Source organism: Hakea prostrata, chromosome 1 (assembly GCF_041222555.1).
Source record: "Hakea prostrata isolate BN-2017 chromosome 1, UWA_Hpros_2, whole genome shotgun sequence".
Classification (NCBI taxonomy): domain Eukaryota; kingdom Viridiplantae; phylum Streptophyta; class Magnoliopsida; order Proteales; family Proteaceae; genus Hakea; species Hakea prostrata.
Window position 1 is genome coordinate 73,445,697 of NC_142600.1, and position 21,238 is coordinate 73,466,934.

The 21,238-nt window shown below is 39.1% G+C and overlaps 1 pseudogene across 1 annotated transcript; it reads left to right on the forward strand.

Moving 5' to 3' along the window:
• Positions 1-3,161: 3,161 nt before the first annotated feature.
• LOC149029942 (AT-rich interactive domain-containing protein 2-like) lies at positions 3,162-20,777 on the forward strand (annotated as a pseudogene). The gene is made up of 2 exons (XR_016171216.1): positions 3,162-4,354; positions 19,057-20,777. The product of XR_016171216.1 is annotated as an AT-rich interactive domain-containing protein 2-like (transcript).
• Positions 20,778-21,238: the final 461 nt, after the last annotated feature.

The following is a 21,238-nucleotide window of genomic DNA, read 5'->3' on the forward strand; positions in this document are numbered from 1 at the left end:
AACAGATAAGTTTTTGTACTTGGTATTTTTTATTTGGGATAATTACTATTGCTCCCTTATACTTCGGTTTTATTACTAATCAAACATCATTCTTTATGAAATTATTATTGCCCCCCTCACTTCTAACGGTGTTAAGTGGTTGTTAACATCAAATATGAAATGTCTATTTTTCCATTTATTAAAATTAAGAAGTAAAAAAATATGGCATTAGCCTCATATAAAAACTATATTGAAAGTCAATTATATCCTTAAAATCTTATATTTTAGAATTAGTTTTGGATATGGTGGGACTACATACTTATGATTGTTGAAACTCTCACATTCTACTTAAAATTTTATAATCACAATGATGGAAGTTTTACAAACAAATTAGCATATAAGATGCTAATTGATAGGAAATTTAGTAACATGCATAATGAACAACATATATTAGGTGATTTTCAATTTATAACTTTGAATTAAATTTGATATTTCTTAATATTTTAGTTTATATTTTAATTTAATTTAATTACATCTTTCATTTATTTGGTGATTTATTTTTAGAGAAGAAAAATCACATCTTTCCTTTATTCAGTAGTTTATTTTTACTTTTTTACAAAAGAAAAGTGAATATAAAATTAATTTTTTTCCATAGTTAATTAATGGTAGTATTATCACTTGACATAAGAGTAAATAAGTAAAAAGATAATTGCAGGGTTATTTTTGGGATTTTGAAAATATATATAGATACCACATCATTAGTAAACTAACGGAGCTTAACGGTAGGGGGCATTAGTAATTGTAGACAAAGTTAAATGTTGGATTAACAATTTAAAAAGTACAAGGATAAAGTAGTAATAAAATCAAAGTACAAGGGGACAACAGTAATTATCCCTTATTATTATGTTTTATTTATCTTATATGATTGCCCATGATATCATACTTTTACTACAAGAGGGATTTCTTCATCATAAAATATTTATTTCCACTTTTGTCCTAATTAATTCAAGTGTCACCATTTGCTATAGCAATAGATGAGGTGCAAAGGACCCCCGAATTATAGAGGACCTAGTTTCAAACATTTTCTACTTGCGCTTTTCTCTCGGTGTTTTGTTTTTGCGCATATAAAATGAGGCACAAAATGATTCATAGATGTACCAATCATTTTATGATTTACAATATTGGTACAGATGCACATTAAAATGAATGTCAAAGCAGACAATTAGGTGGTGTTTACTCTTGTGAATGGAAAAAGGAATAGTACTCAGTTATGAGATCCTTTGTCGCTCATTTCTTAAATAGTGTCGTGTGTTTAAACAAAAACCACATAGAGGTTGTTTGTAAATTCAAAATTGACCTACATATTGTTCTTCTAAACACACTTGTGGACTTATTACACAATTGAGAACATAGGCTGATCGAGAAGCAAAATGAGGAAATTTGCCCAAGGAGTGGCTCACATCTAATTAGCTAGTTGGTGAGGCAATAACTTACCAAGGTGATGATCATAGCGGGTTCGAGAGGATGATCAACCATAGTGGGATTGAGACAAGATCCAAACTCCCACAAGAGACAACAAATCAACAATGGGGAATTTTCTGCAATGGGTGAAAGCCTGACAAAGCAATGTGGCATGGATGAAGCAGGCCATAAAAACTTCTTCAAGGAATGGGTTAGATTGGGTCCTTTCTCAAAAACAATATCGAATGGCCCTAACCATTTGTATCTGGAACCTACATGCTGATGCTAAAGATTTAGATAGGTATATCAATGATTTGAAGGAGATCTCTCGAAAAGTATTTAGTGCCATTTTGGGTAGTTCTCCATCATCTTTCTTTAGTTGAGCGACATGTATTTCCATAAACCTAGCACCTCACATAGATGTCTTGGAAAAACAATCCACTTTTACTTGGGTAAGATGGTCATTAAAACCCTATCGGCCCAAACTGGCCCAAATTTGACTTTCCAATTTGAAGGATGGGTCTAGATTACAAATTAACTAGTCCTAGCAAGGACGGGTCTAGCTGTCGAGCCAAACTGGTCTGGTACTATTCGACCCTATGTGTTGTTTTAGTTAAGATTAGATTACTATATAAGTCGATTATGGATGACTAAGTAACCAAGTATCCCACTAACCCTAACATCCTAAAAGTATTCCCACTTTGCTACCCGTATCATCTTTGACTCCATTGATCCATGATTCCAACTATCATCAAAGAGAATCCAAGTCTCTCCTCAAGTCTCTCGAAGGACTTCGACTTCCATGGAAGATGATTGGGAGATCTTAGATCTTCATTTTCTTAGTCAACCATGCAAGATTGTAATTACGTGATGCAATTCAAGTAAGTAAAGGAGATCTTAGCCAAAATTTCTTTTGGTGACCTTGTAATAATTTTTATTGAAGGTTAGGAGATTTTAAGGGGAAAATAGATTGGAAGGTTAAATTTCAGCGTTGAACAATCCATTGGATTGTGTAAGATGGAAAGTATAGAGTTTATTTCAACCAGGATCTTTGTGATGTTTTATCTGGAGTTTCAAAGTGGTGACCTGGTGATGGAAATCAAGGGGATTTTGGAGGATTAATTTTTTTATTAAAAAAAAATTATTTCCTCCATTTGTTTTTACTATAAATGTTGCTGTAGATTCCTTGGCAAGGAAGGCTCTATCTCTACTGTGTGAGATAGTTTGGCTTGTTTTCAATCCCTACATTATGGATATTTTGCCCGCTAGGTGTTCAACATGGTAATTTCTAATAATTATGTTGTTTTATCAAAAAAGAAAAAAAAAAAAGAGATTTTTTTAAAAATTTTTTCTTCTCTTGAATTGATTTGTCATTAGTAGTTAGTTTTTTGATAAAAATAATTAAAGTTGTTGCTTTGTTTTTAGTAGACACATCATGCAAGTTTATCAACAAGGAAGAGATAAAAAATCAAGACTAAGATTAGGGTAAATTAAAATTGATCAAGCTCTACCAAACATTATCGGAATAAATCAAGACAGGTAGATAAAGTTAGGGTTGGGGATTCTAAGCCCCTGTAAAATTAGGTAAAAATTTAGGTACCTAGTGTAGGTTAGTGTTTAGGAGAGCCCAACTCAACACAAGCCATTTACACCTCCATTTCCCAACACACATGCAGTCATATCATTGTTTATAGTACTTGGCTCTCCGCTTGAAGAGGGGCATCAAAGGAAAAAAAGGATAGTGCAAGCACAGACATTGCTGGTATGTTTGTCTATCTTTATCTATTTCTGTAAGAATTGAAGAACAAAGCTCTTTTTCACTGACTTTGGTAGAAAAGGAATCAAGTTCTTGAACAACAAGGAAATTGGTATCTGAGGAGAGAGTTTGGGTTGGGTCTCTCTGTACAACCAAAACCCTAAAAGCCCCTTTCAATTAATTTTGACGTTTTCAAAGGGGTGGAGAGGTGTCAGTTCAGAGAGAGAGAGAGAGAGAGCGTGTAGCGCGGGACATAAGACATAGAGGGTATTGAGGGGTCCAGTCGTCCAGAGGAGCTCCTGTGCCCTAGATCATCAGGCTCCCGCCAAATTTTCATCTCTTCAAGCCAACTAGATTGATTTAATTCGGTATCTTTCATTTGCATTTCTTCTTCTCTTCTGGATAGTGTTCTATCTTTTTGTTGTTCGTTGATTTCAAATGTTCAAAACGAAAATAAAAAACCACAAGCGAGAGAACGAATCTCATTGAGGGTTTGAATTCGAAATCCATGGCAGGATGGTCGATTCTTGCTGATGTGTCAGCTCCAAAGTTCATCGAAATCCTTGGCAATTTTCAAACCAACATCTTCTGCTTGGATCTCGATGCTGCTTCTCTGAAAGAAAGTCTTTCTGGTTGCAAAAATAAGGCTGCGTTACGTGTTCATCATATTCTTGTTGTTTTTCTTAAAAGAGATCTCTATTGGAGAAGAGCTTCGGTCCCTACTTGCAATGATCGGAGATGGCCGCTCTCTGAACAGGAAAGTTTTGTAGCGTGTGTGTGTTGCCCACGGAAACGCCATATCAAATGAAGATAGACAGCGGATGTGTGAACTCGGTGAAGAATGAGCCTCTCTCTCCAGCTACTCCAGGTTCAGGTTGCATGCATGAGGTTCAAACTGATGGTAGCAGGACTGATGTTGACAGTGATTCTGCTTCCTCGCGTAAGAGAAAGAGAAAGCAATATCACTTACTTTCGAAAATGCTAAATTGGGTTCTTGAGGCTGCCAAAAGTCCTTCTGATCCTGCAGTGGGAACAATACCTGAACTGCCTGTGTTGAACTCTCCGGATCGAAATGAATTCTGGTTTCAAGCTTTATTGGCCAGAGAAGCGCTGTTGAAGAAACAGATTTGCTCTAGTGCCGCACATTCCATCTTCCAGGTATATATCCTAATAAAATATCCTATATATATCTATATATTTGTTGTTGGTCGTTCTTGGTGTTGTATTAATCTAGTATTGAGTTTTCTGTATCTGCACGCTATTTGATTTCTCTTCTATTTCTCAAGTTAATACTAAAAAGAATTTAGATGGTATGTACTCTGTTTTAATTTGCTTATCATGCTGCTGCATCATGCAGGAGTCCTTTTTATATCAAAGCATGTTACCAAAAATTGGCATACTGTCTGTTTGTTCATGGATATCTGCTTAGGATCGTATGTGGCACTTATAGGGATTTTGACTTTCCACAAGTTATTTTCTTACAGTTTCTGTTAGGTTTCGGTATGTCTTTTATCTGCGGGTCCATATAATTAGAGTTTGGCTGTAATTGTAATTGTAATTGTAATTGTAATTGGAATGGGGTTTGGGTCAATTACTAATTTGGGGGTAAAATTGTAATTATGTGGGGAGTAGGGTTTAAGATTTTCCTATAAATAGTCTTTGTGATATAACTTAGGAAAAAGAAGGCAAGCTAAGGGTAACACTTTGTATGGTGGGAGAGTGGTGAGATTCTCACTGTATTCTTCTTTGTGGTTGTGCATCCGTCTCCAACAAGTGGTATCAGAGCCTGGTTTGTTGGATTGTCGCCGGATGCGTGTGAGGATCCAGGAAGGAGAAGAATAGTACAAAGAGAACGAAGAAGGCTTTGAGGTATAAATTGAAGGTACAAATCTCTAGTATTAAAGATCATGGACATTGTTTTTATTCTCTTTCTACAATTGTTTGGATTGTTCAAGAGAGACAATCTGGTGAGCTTGAACAAGAAAAACAAAGGAGGGTTTTGTTCTTGCTTAACATGTCTTTCTAGAAAGCCAAAGACTATCATAGGTGCTTCCCATGCTGAATATGCTCCAATGTAGATTGAGAGAAATGGTAGAACATTAGGTGCTAACCCCTTGTTCTTGATGAAGGTGTTTGAAGGAAAAAAAATGATCTAGTTGAGGTCGTGGGTAGAAAAAGAAAAAGGATTGTTGAAGAGAGAGAGAGATGATGGTGTTGTTTTTATCGTTTGGAGAAAAAAGGGAATCTGAGTGGAGGTGTGACATGAACCAAAAAGAAGAAAAAAAAAGGTTTGGTGGGAGAAAAGCAAAAAGGAAAAAAAATGGAAGAAATATATTTTTTTTTTATTAGATTTATTTCGTACAGGTTGTTTTCCACAGGATTTTGTGTGAAGGTTTTTTGTACAAGGTTAGGTGTCTCCAAGGTTCTTGGGCGTTTTGGACTCAATGGAAGTGACAAATTGAGGAGATTTTGTTTTGTTGATATTGATCTTGTGGGTTCGTACAGAGATCAACAAATACATTATTTAGGTTGATGATAGGTACGGAGGACACAAATTAGGAAAATAAGAAAAAAGGAGGATGATGAAATTTCATCTGTTGTTGTCTTAGATGAGTCTTGGAGTGATGATGGAGGGGATCTCCTTCTGACTACATTAGTTATGGATACTTCAGATTGGATTTTAGATATTGGTTGTTCCTTTGGTATGTGTTTAGTTAGGGATCAATTTGCTACATATCAAACATTATGAGTGTGGTACTGTCAAAGTGGAAAATAATGTAGAAAGTGAGATTGTTGGAATCAGGACTGTATAGATTTGTGGGAATGATGGGTTATGTGAACTTTAATTGGGTTTAGGCATATGCCAGATCTAAGCAAGAATTTGATTTCATTGGGAACTTTAGATTCTAAAGGTTTTTAGATGTTCGTCTGAAAATGGGGTTCTCAAGGTTTCAAGAGGGGCCATGGTTGTGATGCAGGGATAGATGATTGGTAAACTGTATGGGTTTGCAGAGAGTGCAAAATAGGTGGAGCTCCGGTTGGAACTTGGGCAAGGGTCAGGTGGACGAAAGTTGCAAGTTGTTCAGGCGCTAAACAAGGGCAAATCTAAAATGAAGCGTGTGATTTTGCTTTAAATTTGGTGAGTGGCAGTGATCTCTCGGAGTAGGCTGCAGGTGACAACAATAAGAGAGGTGGAGTCATGTCACATCATACAACGACAATGAGTTATACTGGACACCTTAAGTTGGGGTGTGCACTATGTTGGTTTAGATGATGGCGGTCAAGAAGGGTATCCTTGGAGGGGATGTGGGTCACGCAATAAGGTGTGGCGGATACATAAAGACAAAGGTGATTGTAGACATCAACAACAGTCTTCTTTAAGGTGGTTTGGAGAATTTAAGTTAAGGTGGAGATTGTTGAGCTTGGGTATGTCTTTTATTCTGCGGGTCCATATAATTTGAGTTTGGTTGTAATTGCAATGGATTTTGGGTCAATTACTAGTATAGGGGTAGAATTGTAATTATATATGGAGTAGGGTTTTGGGTTTCTCTATAAAGAGTATGTGGGATAGCCTAGGAAACAAGCCAAGTAAGGTTAACACTTTGTAAGGTGTGTGAGTGTGAGGTTTTTAGGAAATAGTGGGATCTCTCTTTTTCTCTTTGGTGGATGTGGGCAATCTTGCCAAACCACAGTAAATCCTTCTTGTTGAGTGTGTTTTGCTTGTGTTCTTCTTCATGGTTGTGCATCGGTCTCCTGTAGTTTCATTACTTTTTAGGAAATTCTTTCATTTTGAATGTGTCTTCAACTATTTTCTCTTCTGTACCTATGATCATTGACCTTCTTTATGGTTCGAGAACTCAATCTTGGTGGGCCAAGAAACTAAGATCCTATGATATCTCGTCGAGTCGGAAGAAAAAATTCCTCTAATCTTGACCCAACTTGGTGGCCAATGTCAGTGAGTTTTAAGGGTCTTTTGGTGTTGGAATTTGTTTAGCCTATTTTAGGCCTTCTAAACACATTGGTGGCCTAAGATTGATGAAAAAACAGTTTTTATGTAAGTTCCATTTTTATACAAAGTTTGAAGTTGTGCTGAAGAAGTGAAGATGCAGAGTTATAAAACATAAAGTACACATGATTTACATAATATAATAATACATTAAGTTTTGAACTTGAACAATAATGATATATCATACATCATACATGTTCATCTTCATCATCGATGTTTAAATTAGTAAGTTTGCAATCACATGACAAAATCAGCTTAGTTGTAAGTTACATCAGAAGAGTACTGTACTAAAATACTAGTTCAAGAACACAGATTTTGGAAGAAAAAAAGGGATGAACTCGCCTTTCTTGAAGTTTTGGTTGAAAACCTCTGCAATCCTTGCTGTAGATGTTGTAGGAGTGTTCTTGATGAAGTCTAGTTGGTGTTCTGCCCAATACTTGGGCAAAAAATCTGGTAAAATCATATTTCCCAGCAAGGCAGCAGGGAAGTTGTCGAGTGGGGCCAAGATTTTGTCAGAGATCGAGTTGAGATATCCAGACTCGGTTGAATTGGGGGATATTTATAATAGTGGTTGGTTCGAGGTCTTGGGTTGGGTTTTCAAGAAACCAAGGCTGAGATCTCGTGAGTTCTTGAACCATGGCCTTTTTTCCATTTAGTAGAGTGTTTCACTTGACCAAAGCTTTAGTGTAGGTCATTGAGTGGGCTTTGTGGCTTGTGGCCAATTAGCTCCATGACAGCAAAAGATAGGATCATTGGTTTAGTAAAAGATAGGATACGACAAATAGGTGACAGAAGAAGATGATCATTGCTAAATTCTTGAAATAGACTTGGCCTAAGTGTCAACTCCTTTGCCCAAAAGGTTTTCTGCTCATCGGAGGGCTAACTGAGCTTTCTTTACTTGCAGCCAAAAGCAATTTTCAAGTATCATATTCATATGTTGGAACTTAAGATTAATTAGTTTATTTAGTTGATATTCTGCAATTTTCAAGTATCATATTCATATGTTGGAACTTAAGATCATGGAAAGGATTAGGCAGGATTCCTTAATGGTGCATCAGGGGTGCATTTTCATGGGCACGCATAGTTACCATGCTGCAACTCTGATTTCCCTCCTTGGTTCCATTTCTTCTTCTCTTACCTGAAGCCTGTCAGTGAAGGATTGAGATCTCGTTTCAGACCTGGTAGGCCAGGCCCAAAGCTGAGACATTCAAGATCTTGTTTTGAGGTTTTGACACTGGGTTTCTACCCAAAGTCTCCCTTGGTTGACTCTGAAAATTGATATCATTTTATATTATTGTACATTGTTCGAATTTTTCCCCATCAATTTTTCCTATTTTGAGAGTCAATGGACTTGGGATATAGCGTACGCACTATCTATTTTACGTAGAACTGCTCCCTTTTTGGGAGAGCATAAAACAGTAGGCAGAATGAAATGAAGATTGGGGGTGAAGATGAATAGGATATTTGGGGGAAAATTTTCTTGTAGAAGCTCGAACAATAAGATTCTAGGGAAAACTATATGAACAACGAGAGAAAATGTAATTTTTGGGAAAGAGAATCATTGGCTGGTTGTGTTCGCTGCATGGTCCCTGCTTTTGGGCACATGATCATGCAAAATTACTACTGCACCAACAGGAATTCTCTTTTCATGAGGATTTGGCGATCATATTGCAGAGCCCCATGCATGGGTACAAGGGCTGTGCACCACACGCAGCCAAATAGCATTCTTTCTTCCATAATTATGTTGGGGGTTAGAGAGGGCTTTTGAGTGGCTGGTCTCTTAATAAGATTGAAGAATCTGATCAAGGTAACAGAATAACAAATGAAAAATGGAGAAGCTAGTGTACCATAATTTCTGACTAGGAAACTAGTGAAAGCAGGTTTGCCAACATATAGAGAATAGAACACCTAAGGAAAATTAGTAACTTGAGACAAACTGATTTTGTGGTCGAGTGCCAATATGAACCAGCATAGTTGGTCTGCAAAATGTATCTGAAAATAGAGCTATATATTGAGCTGTGCACGTTAATCCTAGTTCTGTTTAGATGGGCAATGAATATAGAAGAATAGAACAAAATAAACAGGATGGGATCACTTACAGCCTCCTTAGAATCAACCAAGTTGAACTTGAGAATCCAGTCGGAGTACTCAATCCACGGTAAAAAGGAGAAAAATGAAACTTATTATGGGAAGGTACTTGTAAACAGGGGATTCTCTGAATTACTCCATCAAATTTGTGTTTTGTGAAAATGTTGGATGTGCATTTATGCAAATCTGCTGCATTTAGTGCTGGTTGTGCACCTGCACAACTGTGCAAAGTCTTTTGCCAAATATTATTCATGAAATTCTATAAAACTGGGGTGTGAGGCCATAGTCCACCACATCTATATATAAATTTCATAATTTGCTCCTTCAATGACTACCCTATTTTGTTGGAACAAGGCTGAGTTATTGTAATTTGACCCTTCAACAATCCTAAACTTGTTTGGACATTGACCTACTATTTGTAATTAGCCAAATCAGAAGAGTGTTTGATCCTCTGCTAATCTTGGACTTGAAAAACAATCACAGGCTTGGATTAAAATGGGATTCAGTTTCTAAAGGTTCTAGGCTGTGACATCTAACTTTTGACATAAAAAGGGCTGAATTAAATTCACAAATTGGGACCAAACTAATCTTGCTGTCCAGCTTATACATACATTCTACACCCATTAAAATGGCTACAACAGCTACAAGAAGAAGAAGAAGCATTGTCCCAACTAAATGGGGTGAGCTACATGGATTATTGCCTTAAGGCCATACTAGATATGGCTCATATAAGGCCTAAGCTATGCATGTTCTTCTCACCACTTCTCATAAGGTCATCGTAGATCTGCCCCTAGCTCTTTTTATTTTTTCAATTTTGATTAAGTCACTTCTCCGTATATGGGCATTTACAAGCCTCCATTGAACATGACCATGCCACCTCAAACGACTTTCTCGAAGCTTATCACCTATTAGAGCTACTCTTAGACCAGCTCGATTATGATCATTCCTTATCTTTTCCTCCCTAGTTTTGCCACTCATCCATCTTAGCATCCTCATTTCAGCTACATTGAGTTCATCTATATGGTGTTTCTTAACAACCTAACACACTGCACTATAAATCATAGTTGGTTAGACCACTGTCTTATAAAATTTTCCTTTGAGCTTTAAAGGAATACGTCGATCGCATAAGACCTTGGATGCACCTCTCCACTTCATCCACCCTATTTAATTCTTTGTGAAACATTGTCCTCTATATCACCTATTTTATTTATGATTGAGCCAAGATACCTAAAACAATCGCTTTGAAGAATCTCCTTCTCATAAAGTTTCACCACCTCATCCTCCACTTGAACATTAGGACTAAAGTTACAAACTAGATATTCCGTTTTCGTTCTACTTAGTTTAAAACCTTTGATTCCAATGTTGCTTTCCATAATTCTAACTTGGTATTAATCCCTACCTGTGTTTCATCTATCAACACAATGTCATCAGTAAAAAGCATACACCAAGGAACCTCATCTTGAATGTCTTTGGTTAATTCATCCATTATAAGTGCAAGTAAGTATGGGCTTAAAGTTGATCCTTGATGTAGTCTGACTGTAATTGGGAATTCACCACCTCGTTCTCCCACCGTTCTTACACTTGTCACTGAACTATCAACATATCCTTAACTATGTCTAAATACTTACTTGCAACATTTCTTTTCTCTAGTACTTACCTAATTAATGCTCTAGGGACTCCATCATAAGCTTTTTCTATGTCAATATAAACCATATGAAGATCTTTCCTATACTCTCTATACCTTTCCTTAAGGCTTCTAATAAGGTGAATAGCTTCCGTTGTAGATCTTCCCGGCATAAACCAAGTTGGTTCTTGTAATTGTGGACCTCCTAGTTGTTGAGTTAATATTAGTATTTGATTGTTAGTTGGAGTTGTTAGTAGGTGAGGATAGGGTTCCTTTATTTTAGGAACCTTATCTTAAAAAAGTTCTATTTTAGTAAGTAATTGGATCCCAGTTTGGTAGGGATTCATTCGTTGAGTCTAGGATGGTTTGTGGAAGCTATAAATAGCCTAGTCTTTCATTTAATTCGGCAGTTATTGATTATTGAATTGAATTGAGTTAAGAATTGGCTTGAAGTCGTGGGATCCCTCTTGGGTACCCTGCGGCTGGTTTGTGTGCTTTCATACTTCAAGTTCGAGAACCTCAACTTCATCTTCAAGCTTCCTTCTGTGAATTCTAGCAAACTCCCTCAATCTCAAGTAAGTTAAGAAGCCTCACCCTATCCCCTACAGTTGCAGCCCTCCACCCCCCCTTCCGGCACCACCGTAGCCTATCATTCTCTCTTCCTCTTCCCGGCAATACCCTATCCTACCCCATTTAGGAAATCCTCAACCCCAGCCCCATTCATTCCCTTTTCAGTCCCTTTGGGACCGCATAAGCCTAAAGAACCCATCCCTACTCTTAATTCTGAAAATACAGCCCAATCACTCTAAATTATAAAACCCTTGCACTTCATCTTCTTCCTTGAAGTTGCAGAAATTCCAGAATTGCAGAAAACGTAATTTTGTTGAGTTCTCGCTGCTAAAACCTGAAGGAATAAGATAGGAAACAGTGCTGAATTGTAAAACCAGCATCCCTTTCCCACCCCAACCGAACCCTAAAATTTGCCCCAACTAATCAGAACATCTAGAAATTGAGTGCTGGTTTCATTCTAGAAGATCCTGAATATCTGACCCAAAATCTAGGGTTACGTCAATTACTGCAGCAAATAGAAAAGGGATGATTGGAACCAGCCAAGAAGCTCTCCCACAATCAATTTGATATTTTTTTGAGGGAATACTGAACTAACATTAACAAAACCCCAAAGGGAAGAGAGGAGGATGTACATAGAGAGAGAGAAAAGGGGGGGGGGGGTTAGAAACAGCCTTTAATTGATAGGCTGAAAAGTGGAAGCTAGACTCCAAGTAACAATAGTGAGCCTGTTCTTTGGGGTGTCCAAAATGGGTTTTTATTTGCTGCAGCGGCTGGAGGCTGCAGCAAACAGTTGTGATATCGCCACATGTACAATAATGGATCCAACAGTTGTAGGTCAAAACACGGGGACTTAAGTGTAAATTGAATTCTTTTTATTTTACTCTTGTAGAATTATTTTTTCAAATTTACAATATAGGTCCTGGATTGGGTTCCACTTCCACCCTTCCGTGAGAAAAACCCTAGATTGATTTCTTACCCTTCAAACTTGGGTTTTACTTCTAACCTCTTTGTTGTGACTTTCTTCCACAAAAGTTACCTAGAGGAAGCGATGAGTTCTCAACAAAGCTGTTTGAGGGTTCAGAAGCTTTTATTTGCTTGTGTTTTTGGTTTTTATCTTTGTGAAAAAGCTGTTTGAGGGTTCAGGAGCTTCTATTTGTTTCTGTTTTGGTTTTTATCGTTTTGACGCTGAGTTCAGGTCTATGGACAAGAAGGCATTTTTGAAGCTTTGCAAATAAAAATCTGCAACGGACTGGGGAAACTGCTGAAAACTTGATGATCTAAACTGTATTGACTTTTAACCCTATAGATTTCTAACCAATTAACGGATTTGTCAGCAATATACTGGGGTTTTTTCTCACGGTCATTGTTAAAATGGTTTCTTCTGCCGGAAATCTGCTTCAGCCACTGTTAGGTTTTGGGTCTTGCATCCAAGGTTTCCTAGGGTTTCCACGGATGGGTACTCTGATTCTCCCATGCTTTTGGCTTCTGCAAGCCGCTATACAAAATCGTTTTTGGTGTGATTTATATCGGAGGCTAGCATAGGATCTCATACATCACCATCAGAGGTAAAAATTTGTCGTCGTCTTCTTCTTTTTTTTTTTTTTTTTTTTTTTTGGGGGGGGGGGGGGAGGGTAATGTGGGACAGAATACAGAAGAAAGAAGGATAAAGAAGATAGGGGGAAGAAGGGCTCTTAGAAGAATTAGTCTTGAAGAAGGGGAAGAGGGAGAAGAAAACTCATAAGAAGAAGAAGAGAAGAGGAGAAGAAGGGGGGGCTGCAAACGCACAAAGCTCAAGCTTCAATTCATTTTTTTCTATTCCATGCTCAATAAGCTGATTACAAGTGTTTAAATAACAAAACAAACATACTTGATACAAAAACAACTATAATAGGACTCTTGGTAATTTAAAACTAACAAAAGACTGATCCTACTAGGACTCTTAGGAATTTAAAACTAACTAAAACTTAATAGATCAATAATCAAAATTGATGTATCCAGTTTTCCCTTTTTTTAACCAAACAGTGCCGACATGATAAATTAATAGATCTTATTATTCCGATTTCCAAGTCATTGTTTATTTAATAATTCATTGATTATCAATGTTGAATATGGCTTATTCTTCACATTTTGTTGCCGACAGGCACTTTGGGCCTCGGAGTTCATTTGCAAATTGAGCCTCGATTCCGAAATGGCTCACATATTTAAATTTATATACGGCATTGTAGAATAAATTATGATAAAAAAAATAATATGCACAAATTACAAAATGTAAAAAAAGCAGTTATTTTAGCATCTAGGCAGCAATATGGCCAAAAGGCGGCAAAGCGGTAGTGACTAAGCAAAAAAGCGGCAAGAAATCAGCCCGTTAGTTAAGCGGCAACAATTTAAGCGGTTCAAAAACCGCTTTGCTGCCTAGGCGGACGCTTTGATAACCATGCTCTATGAAGTTTCCCGACTGATCTTGTTATGTTATGAGGGTTTTAATGGTGCATATGTGATGGGACGTATCGTAATCTAGGGAGTTGAGAAGACAGATTTTTAATGGTATATTTCCATGAAAGGATTTCTTATTAGGAACTTTCACTTTCATTTTAATTGTTAACTTTATTTTGATTTGTAATGAAGAAAACACAAATTAGGGAAATTCGTGACAAAAATTGTGGGATGCAGTGCAAAATTTAGATGAACCCCTACTACTCAGGTGCCTTTTTTGAGTTTTTATGTTTGATCGTTTTCTATGGAAGCTTAGGTGGTTCAGTATAAGGCGATCACATGTTTGCTCCTTTTTTTCTTCAGCTTGACACCACTCTGACTTGACTTTAGGTTTAAGGAAGATTCATGTCTATTGTTTTCTATGCTTAATCTAAGGCCTCCCCCATTAGATAACTGGTGAATCTCCATATCCTTTTTCGGTAAAGGTGGATTTCCATATCCATATCAGCCTGCCAAGTGAAAATAAAACTGCTGTTTTGGTGCCCTTTGGATATTATATACCTTATTCCTTTTTTAAAAGTCTGGACCTGTTCATGTATTTGTTCTAGTTTGTATTGTTTCACATCACTTCAACCAAATGATTTTTTAATCTTGGTTTTGCCTTTTTCGTGAAACATTTGCCACATCATTGGTGACATAATCAGCCTGTTGAAGGTTTTTTTTTGGATGAATAAAAAATTATATTAAAACAAAGGAAAGAACAAAGGAGAACAACCTTCAGGGGGAAGGAAGAAAAGAAGAACTAAGATCCCAGGATACAACAATGAGCCTGTCCCTTGGGGAATCAACATCTGGGGGGATGGGGGAGAGAAAAGAGCCTAGTTGAAACATCAAAATGGATGGCCTTCCAAATTGTGTCTAAGAAGTGGGATTTGGAAGTCTATCTCCTAAGATTGTGCTCCCACCAAAGGTGATGGGCAGTAGCACTGAAGACTAGCCTACTTATTTGGTCACATATAGAGGAGCTAGAGTAATTTCTTAGAACCCATGACCAATCTCGAGCAAAACCAAAAGAATGCCTCGACCAAGGCCAAATGATAGCAAGGGCTTTTCTCCAGAGGGAACTAAAGAAAGGGAAAAAGAAGAAAAGGTGCTTAATGTCCTCTGAACCATTCCAACAAAGGATGCAGTTGGGGCTAACTAGGATGTGATGGCCAATGAGAAAAGATTGGGTAGGGTGGGCAAGGTGGAGGGCTCTCCAAACTGTCAGGGAGTGACGGGGGATATGACCTTTGAACCAGACTAAGGGGGGCTTGGGGGCGGGGGCGCGAAGCAGGTTCTAAGTAGATGAAGTGGAGAAGGTTTTAGAAGGGGAAGGGAGCCAAACAGTGGTATCAGAAGGGTGGTTGACAGAGGGGGGAGGGTGACCCAAACTTGTGTGAGACTGGGGTGGGGGAGGGGATCCCAAGAGCTGTTAGTGATGAAGGCAGACATCGGGGTAGATTTGGGAATGTGGGTATCATAAATTGTGCCGGGACCTAGCAAGGTGAAAAGAACACCCATCCGATGCCACAAGTCGAGCCAAAAGGAGGTGGAGGAGCTCGAGGAAATAGAGGAGATGGCAGCTAGGGTCTTCAGTCTCAGAAGGAGCTTATGCCAAACCCAAGAAGGGTTGGAGGGCATGCGGACAGTCCAAAAGGAGTCAAAGCGGAGAAGTTATGAGTAAACCCAGTTAACCCAAATGGAATCTTGCTTGGTGACAATTTTCCATATAAGTTTTAGGAGACATGCCATGTTCACATCACGGATCCAACAGATACCCAAGCCTCCTTCAAAGTTTGGGCAACAAATGGTCAACCGACTAACATGATGGATAAAACACGAGGCTTCCCTATCCTTTTAGAAGAAAGCAGTGAAAAGGGACTCCATGGTGTGGATGATAGATTTGGGAATGAGATTCCACACCAGTAGAGATAGGATGATTGGAGAACAGAGTGAATAAGCACCACACAACCAACAAACGAGAGAAGCTTACCTTTCCAGAGTAGGAGCTTCTTGCGGATGTGGTAGAACATGGGGGGAGCAGTGGTGATGGGTAAGCCTACTAGGGATGAGTGGAAGGCTAAGATAAACCACCGGGAAAGAACTAGGCTTGAAACTAGAGGAGGAGAGAATCTCTCAAGTAGTCCAAGACTCCAGAGAGGAAGAGAGTAGATTTGTCAAGGTTGACCGTAAGACCAGAGAGAGATTCGAAGAGGGAGAGGGACAAGGGGATGGACGAATGATCAGCTTTGGAGAATATCATAAGATCATCCGCAAAGGCAAGATGGGTGAGGTTAAGGGATTTGCACTTGGGAATTGGGAAAATGAGAAGATGGTCGGTTTTGGATTGGAGAATGTGGGAGAGGACTTCCAGGGCCAGGTTGAAGAGGTAGGGGGAGAGAGGGCAGCCCTAATGGATGCCAAACCGAGAGGGGAAGAAACCCGCAGGGGAGCCATTAGTAATAATGGAGAAATGAGGGGTGGAGATACAAATCTCAATCCAATGGATGAAGGGGGGAGGGAATCCCATAGAGGAGAGGACTTCACTGATGAATTCCCAACGAATAGAATCAAAGGCTTTGTGGAGGTCGACCTTAAGAAGGGCGACAAGGGAATGAGAGGATCTGTCAAAGCCATCGACAATCTCCGCACACAAGAGGATATGATTGGAGATGATATGACCAGAGATGAAAACATATTGTTTAGAGCTGACTAGGGAAGAGATAACCTTTTTTATTCTATTCGCGAGGACTTTAGAGATGAATTGTAAAGGAGGTTACAGAGAGGAAATAGGGCAGAAATTAGAAAGGGAAGAAGCTCCATGCTTTTTGAGAATGAGGCAAAGGAAGGTTTGGTTAATGGAAGAAAGCTGAGAGCGGTTTAAGAAAAAACTGCGGATAGCATGCACAAGATAGTCTTCAATGAAGTTCCAAGTAGCGAAGAAGAAACCCATACTAAATCCATCGATACCAGGAGCCTGATTGGTTTTATGGGAATGAGTAGTAAGGAGAATTTCCTCAGGGGAAGGGATAGAACAGAGAGAAGAGGAAGAGAGAGGGTCCATGAATTTATTGAGGAGGCCAGAGGGGAGCGGGAAGGGAGAGGAGACTAGAGAAGTAAGAGATGACTTCCACTTTGATACTAGGAGGGTCAGAGATCCAAGAGCCATTGCTTGCAAGGAGGAGTGAGATAGATTTGAGATTCTGGCAGGCTTTAAGAGATCGATGAAAATAGGCAGAGTTGGAGTCTCCAAGCTCAAGCCACTTGATTCAAGCCTTCTGACGATGAAAACTTTCTTCATTAGAGACAAGAGTAGAGAGATGCAAGGAGAGGGCTTTCAGATTCCACCAGAGAGGGGTTGAGAGGGTCATCAAGGAGAAGAGACTAGACTCTTAGTAGATCAGAGCTACAAGAGGAGACCCTGGAGGAGATATTGTTGAAAGAATGAGAGTTCCAAGAGCGGATGGCCTCCTTGGTATTGCAAAGCTTGTGAGCGAAGGCAATGAGGGGGAGAGAGTGGCAGTGAACAGGCTTAACCCAAGCCTCTTTAATCGTGGGAAGGAAAGAAGAGCTAGAAGACCAGATATCAAAGAATTTGAAAGGCTTGGGGCCAAAGGAAGTGGGGCGAGGGGGGAAGAAGTTGGACAAGACAAGGGGAATGGTCCCAGAGACTGGAATGGGAGAAAGAGGCATGGGAGGTAGGAAAGCCAAGAATCATTAGAGAGGAATTGATTGAGTTTAGAAGCAATTCTAGCATTGCCAACTCAACGCTTATTAAGTGAGGGGGTGACTTGAACAACGAAGATCAGCAAGACAGGAGTCTTCGAGACAAGAATTGAGTCATCAATTGCAATGGGGTTAGGGGAAGAGCCTCCAACAAGCTCATGAAAGTATCGGACAATGTTGAAGTCCCCTCCAATACCCCAAGGGAGACCCTCAGTGGAGAGAGAGTTGGAGCGGATGTCATCCCAAAGAAGAGAGCAGTCAGCGGTGCGACTGAAACCATAAACGATGGTGAGAAAGAAAAGAGGGAAGAGAGAAGAGGTGATTTTAAGGTGCATGAGCTAGGGGAGGAGTTTAAGAGAGAAATTTGAAATCTGGAAGGATCCCAAAGAATCCAAATGCAGCCATTAGGGGTAAGAGAAGAATTAGAGAGGAAAGACCAAGGAGCAATAGAGCGGGCAATCCAATGGGCATTATCAAACTAGACATGGGTCTCCATAAGGGCACAAAGAGAAATTTTGGACTCTTTGATAGTGTTTTTGACTTCAGCTTGTTTAGCAAGGGTGTTTAGCCCCCTGACATTCCAAATGAAAAAAATTCGACATTAAAACAGTGGAGGGGGGCATCTTTCTTGCGACAATGTTGATAGCCAGTAGAAGGGGGGGGGGTAGCAGCCATATTGTTGGAGATAGGGGGAGAGGGCTCTCACAGGGAGGGGGTGGAGGGGAGGGAGTTTCAAATAACTCCGGGTCAATAGAAGAGCCAGAGTTGGGAGTCACTAGTTCAGGGGAGCAGGGATGGTTTAGAGGGGGAGAGAGAGGGTAAGGATCATTAGTGGAGGGGTGGTGGGGCGTGTGGTTTAGAGGACAAGAGAGATGGGTAGAATTAGGCTTAAGAATTTTTCTAAAGGATACAGGAATGGGCCTAAAGTGGGCTTCATTAATCCGGTAGGGGAAGGGTTAGGGCGGTGGCAGGGATTTGGACTTAAATTAGGTAGAGAACGATGGGCCTTAATGAAGTGGATAGAGCCAAAGTGGAACACTTAGGTGAGGGTAAAATGGGAAAGCCAAGTTGATCGTGGGTCTTAGAGGAAGCTAAAGTGGTGGTGATTGGTTTCTTCATGTTGTCGTTGACCAGGGTGATGCCATATGTGCAGCAACATCATTCAATCTTCCTATGGCAAAATTTACAATACTCCCCTAGATGGTCTTACCAATATTTCCTTTAGTAATTTGTGGAATACATGTTCTTTGTGTGGTCAAGAATGCTTGATTTCTCTTGTGACATGTATCTCCGTTTTAAGGTGTATATATTATATGTCTAGTTTGTATTTCTCTTGATCATTATGTAAATATTTGCATTCTAAACCTGCAGAAAAAGCAAACGATGCATCCGTCCATGTACGAGGATCCTATGGGTAGTAGTAGTCATCAGTCAACAATAGAAAGATTGAGATGCAGCCAGAGAATCCTTCCTGGGAAAAATTCTCTCTTATGCTCCCATTCCATTTTAAGCCCAGACACTCTAACCAAATCGAAAATGAACTTCACTCCTCGCTCTGCAGTGTCGGAAAATCAAGCCAATGAAATTGGTTTTCCTGGTGAAGGTCGCATCCGAAAATATGTTGGCGTAGGTCAATTTTTTCAAGCAGAAGTGCCAGATTGGACTGGTATTCCTTCAGAAAGTGACTCCAAATGGTTAGGCAAACAAGTTTGGCCACCGGAAGCAAGTGAATGTTATATGCTCACTGAAAGAGGTCCTATTGGAAAAGGTAGACAAGATTCATGCAATTGCCAAATTCCAGGTTCTGTTGAATGTGTAAGATTTCACATTGCCGAGAAAAGGATGAAATTGAAGGTTGAATTGGGGTCAGCTTTCTATCACTGGAAATTCAATTGCATGGGTGAAGAGGTTTCACTTTCATGGATGGTGGAAGAAGAAAATAGATTCAAGGCTGTAGTACAATTAAATCCTGCATCTGAGAACAAGAATTTCTGGGACGAAATTTACAAATATTTACCAAACAAGAAGAGGAAAGAGTTGGTAGCCTATTACTTCAATGCATTTCTTCTCCGGTGCCGTGGCTACCAAAACCGTGTTACTCCCAACAAAATTGATAGTGATGATGATGAGTCAGAGTTTGGATCCGTAAGTAATATTTTTGGGCATGAAGCTGTTAATGTTCAAAATGTGCAGTTTATTGATTCGGAATAATAAGCCTAGATGGATTAGGAATCTAGATTCCACTCAGTCATACAGGTAGGGTGTTTCTGTGATTCTACCATTCATTGATTTCCAAAGACTTTAATCGAGAGTTGAGTTCTTGTCTTCCCATCGTTCTTCATAACGTCCCAAAACTGGATCTGTTACTGAGCAAGAGATTGGTGCTTTGTGGTGCATGAAGCTGAATTTTGAGGGATTTTTCAGAACTCTGAACATGAGATGCTGACCAGTTAATTCTTATTCTGCATCTATCGGTCCTTTTTTTCTTTCTTTCCTTGGCAGAACATCTACTATTGATTTTTGTATAGATATGCTTCGATCACTTTGATGAATGAACCGTTGGTTACCAAGTGAAGGTCATACCTGCCTCAATCTTCGGCTGCCAAAAACTCTTTGATTTGCATTAATATATTTTAGTGGGTGACTCGAATGAGCTAATGCGCTGATATGTGAGATTAGTGAGTTTGAGTTTCAGGTTTGGGCGTGTACAATTCAATCGGATGGGTCGATCTGTTTATCCGATTAAATTTTATAAATGTATATACCTTACGATCTCTTATCAAATTACTATGGGATTTGGGTTTTTTACTTGAGATATTGGGTGAGACTTTTGTGATGTTTTGGTTATTGATTGAGAGATCTTCATGATAATATTCTTTCTACATAGTGAAGGTTTTTCTTTCTGTCTTTGGACGTAATAAACCATGTTAGCCTGTGAATCATGTTAAATCTTTGTCTTTTTTTATTTTTTATAAGTTCTCTTTATTATTTTCCTGCCAAACTTCAGATACTATATTTTTCGTAGCCACTTGACCAAAATACCTTCTTTGACAACACACGTTTTGAAGCTAAGATACACACTGCCCAGTCCCACAAGGGTCCAGTAAACTTCTACACGGTTAGCAAACCTCATGAGGAGCAAAAGAGAAACCCAGTAGTAAGTCAGTAGCTATGCTCATGGAAATTTCAATAACCACTGATGTACCATGGGCACTGAAAGAGTGAAAGGTTCTTTTTCCTCGTTTCAAAGAAGAAGTCGATCAAAGTGAGAACTCAGATCCAGCTCATGTTAAATGTGATAATGACACTTCAAAAGAAAGGACCAAAGTTCCATTTTTAAGAGGTGATGGCCTGATGGGGTCTGGTGACAGCTTTGGTTTCTTCTTTTTCTTGCTTTTGTCTTTGTTGTTCATGTTAATGTTAGGTGGGCTTAAACCAAGATACATTGAATGGATGGCTTGGGAGCTTTTGCAACCATAAAATCCTCTTTGGGTTGCTGGATGAGCTCTCCTTGTCAAATTAGAGCAGCTTTGTTAGGTTTCCAGTTTTCCTT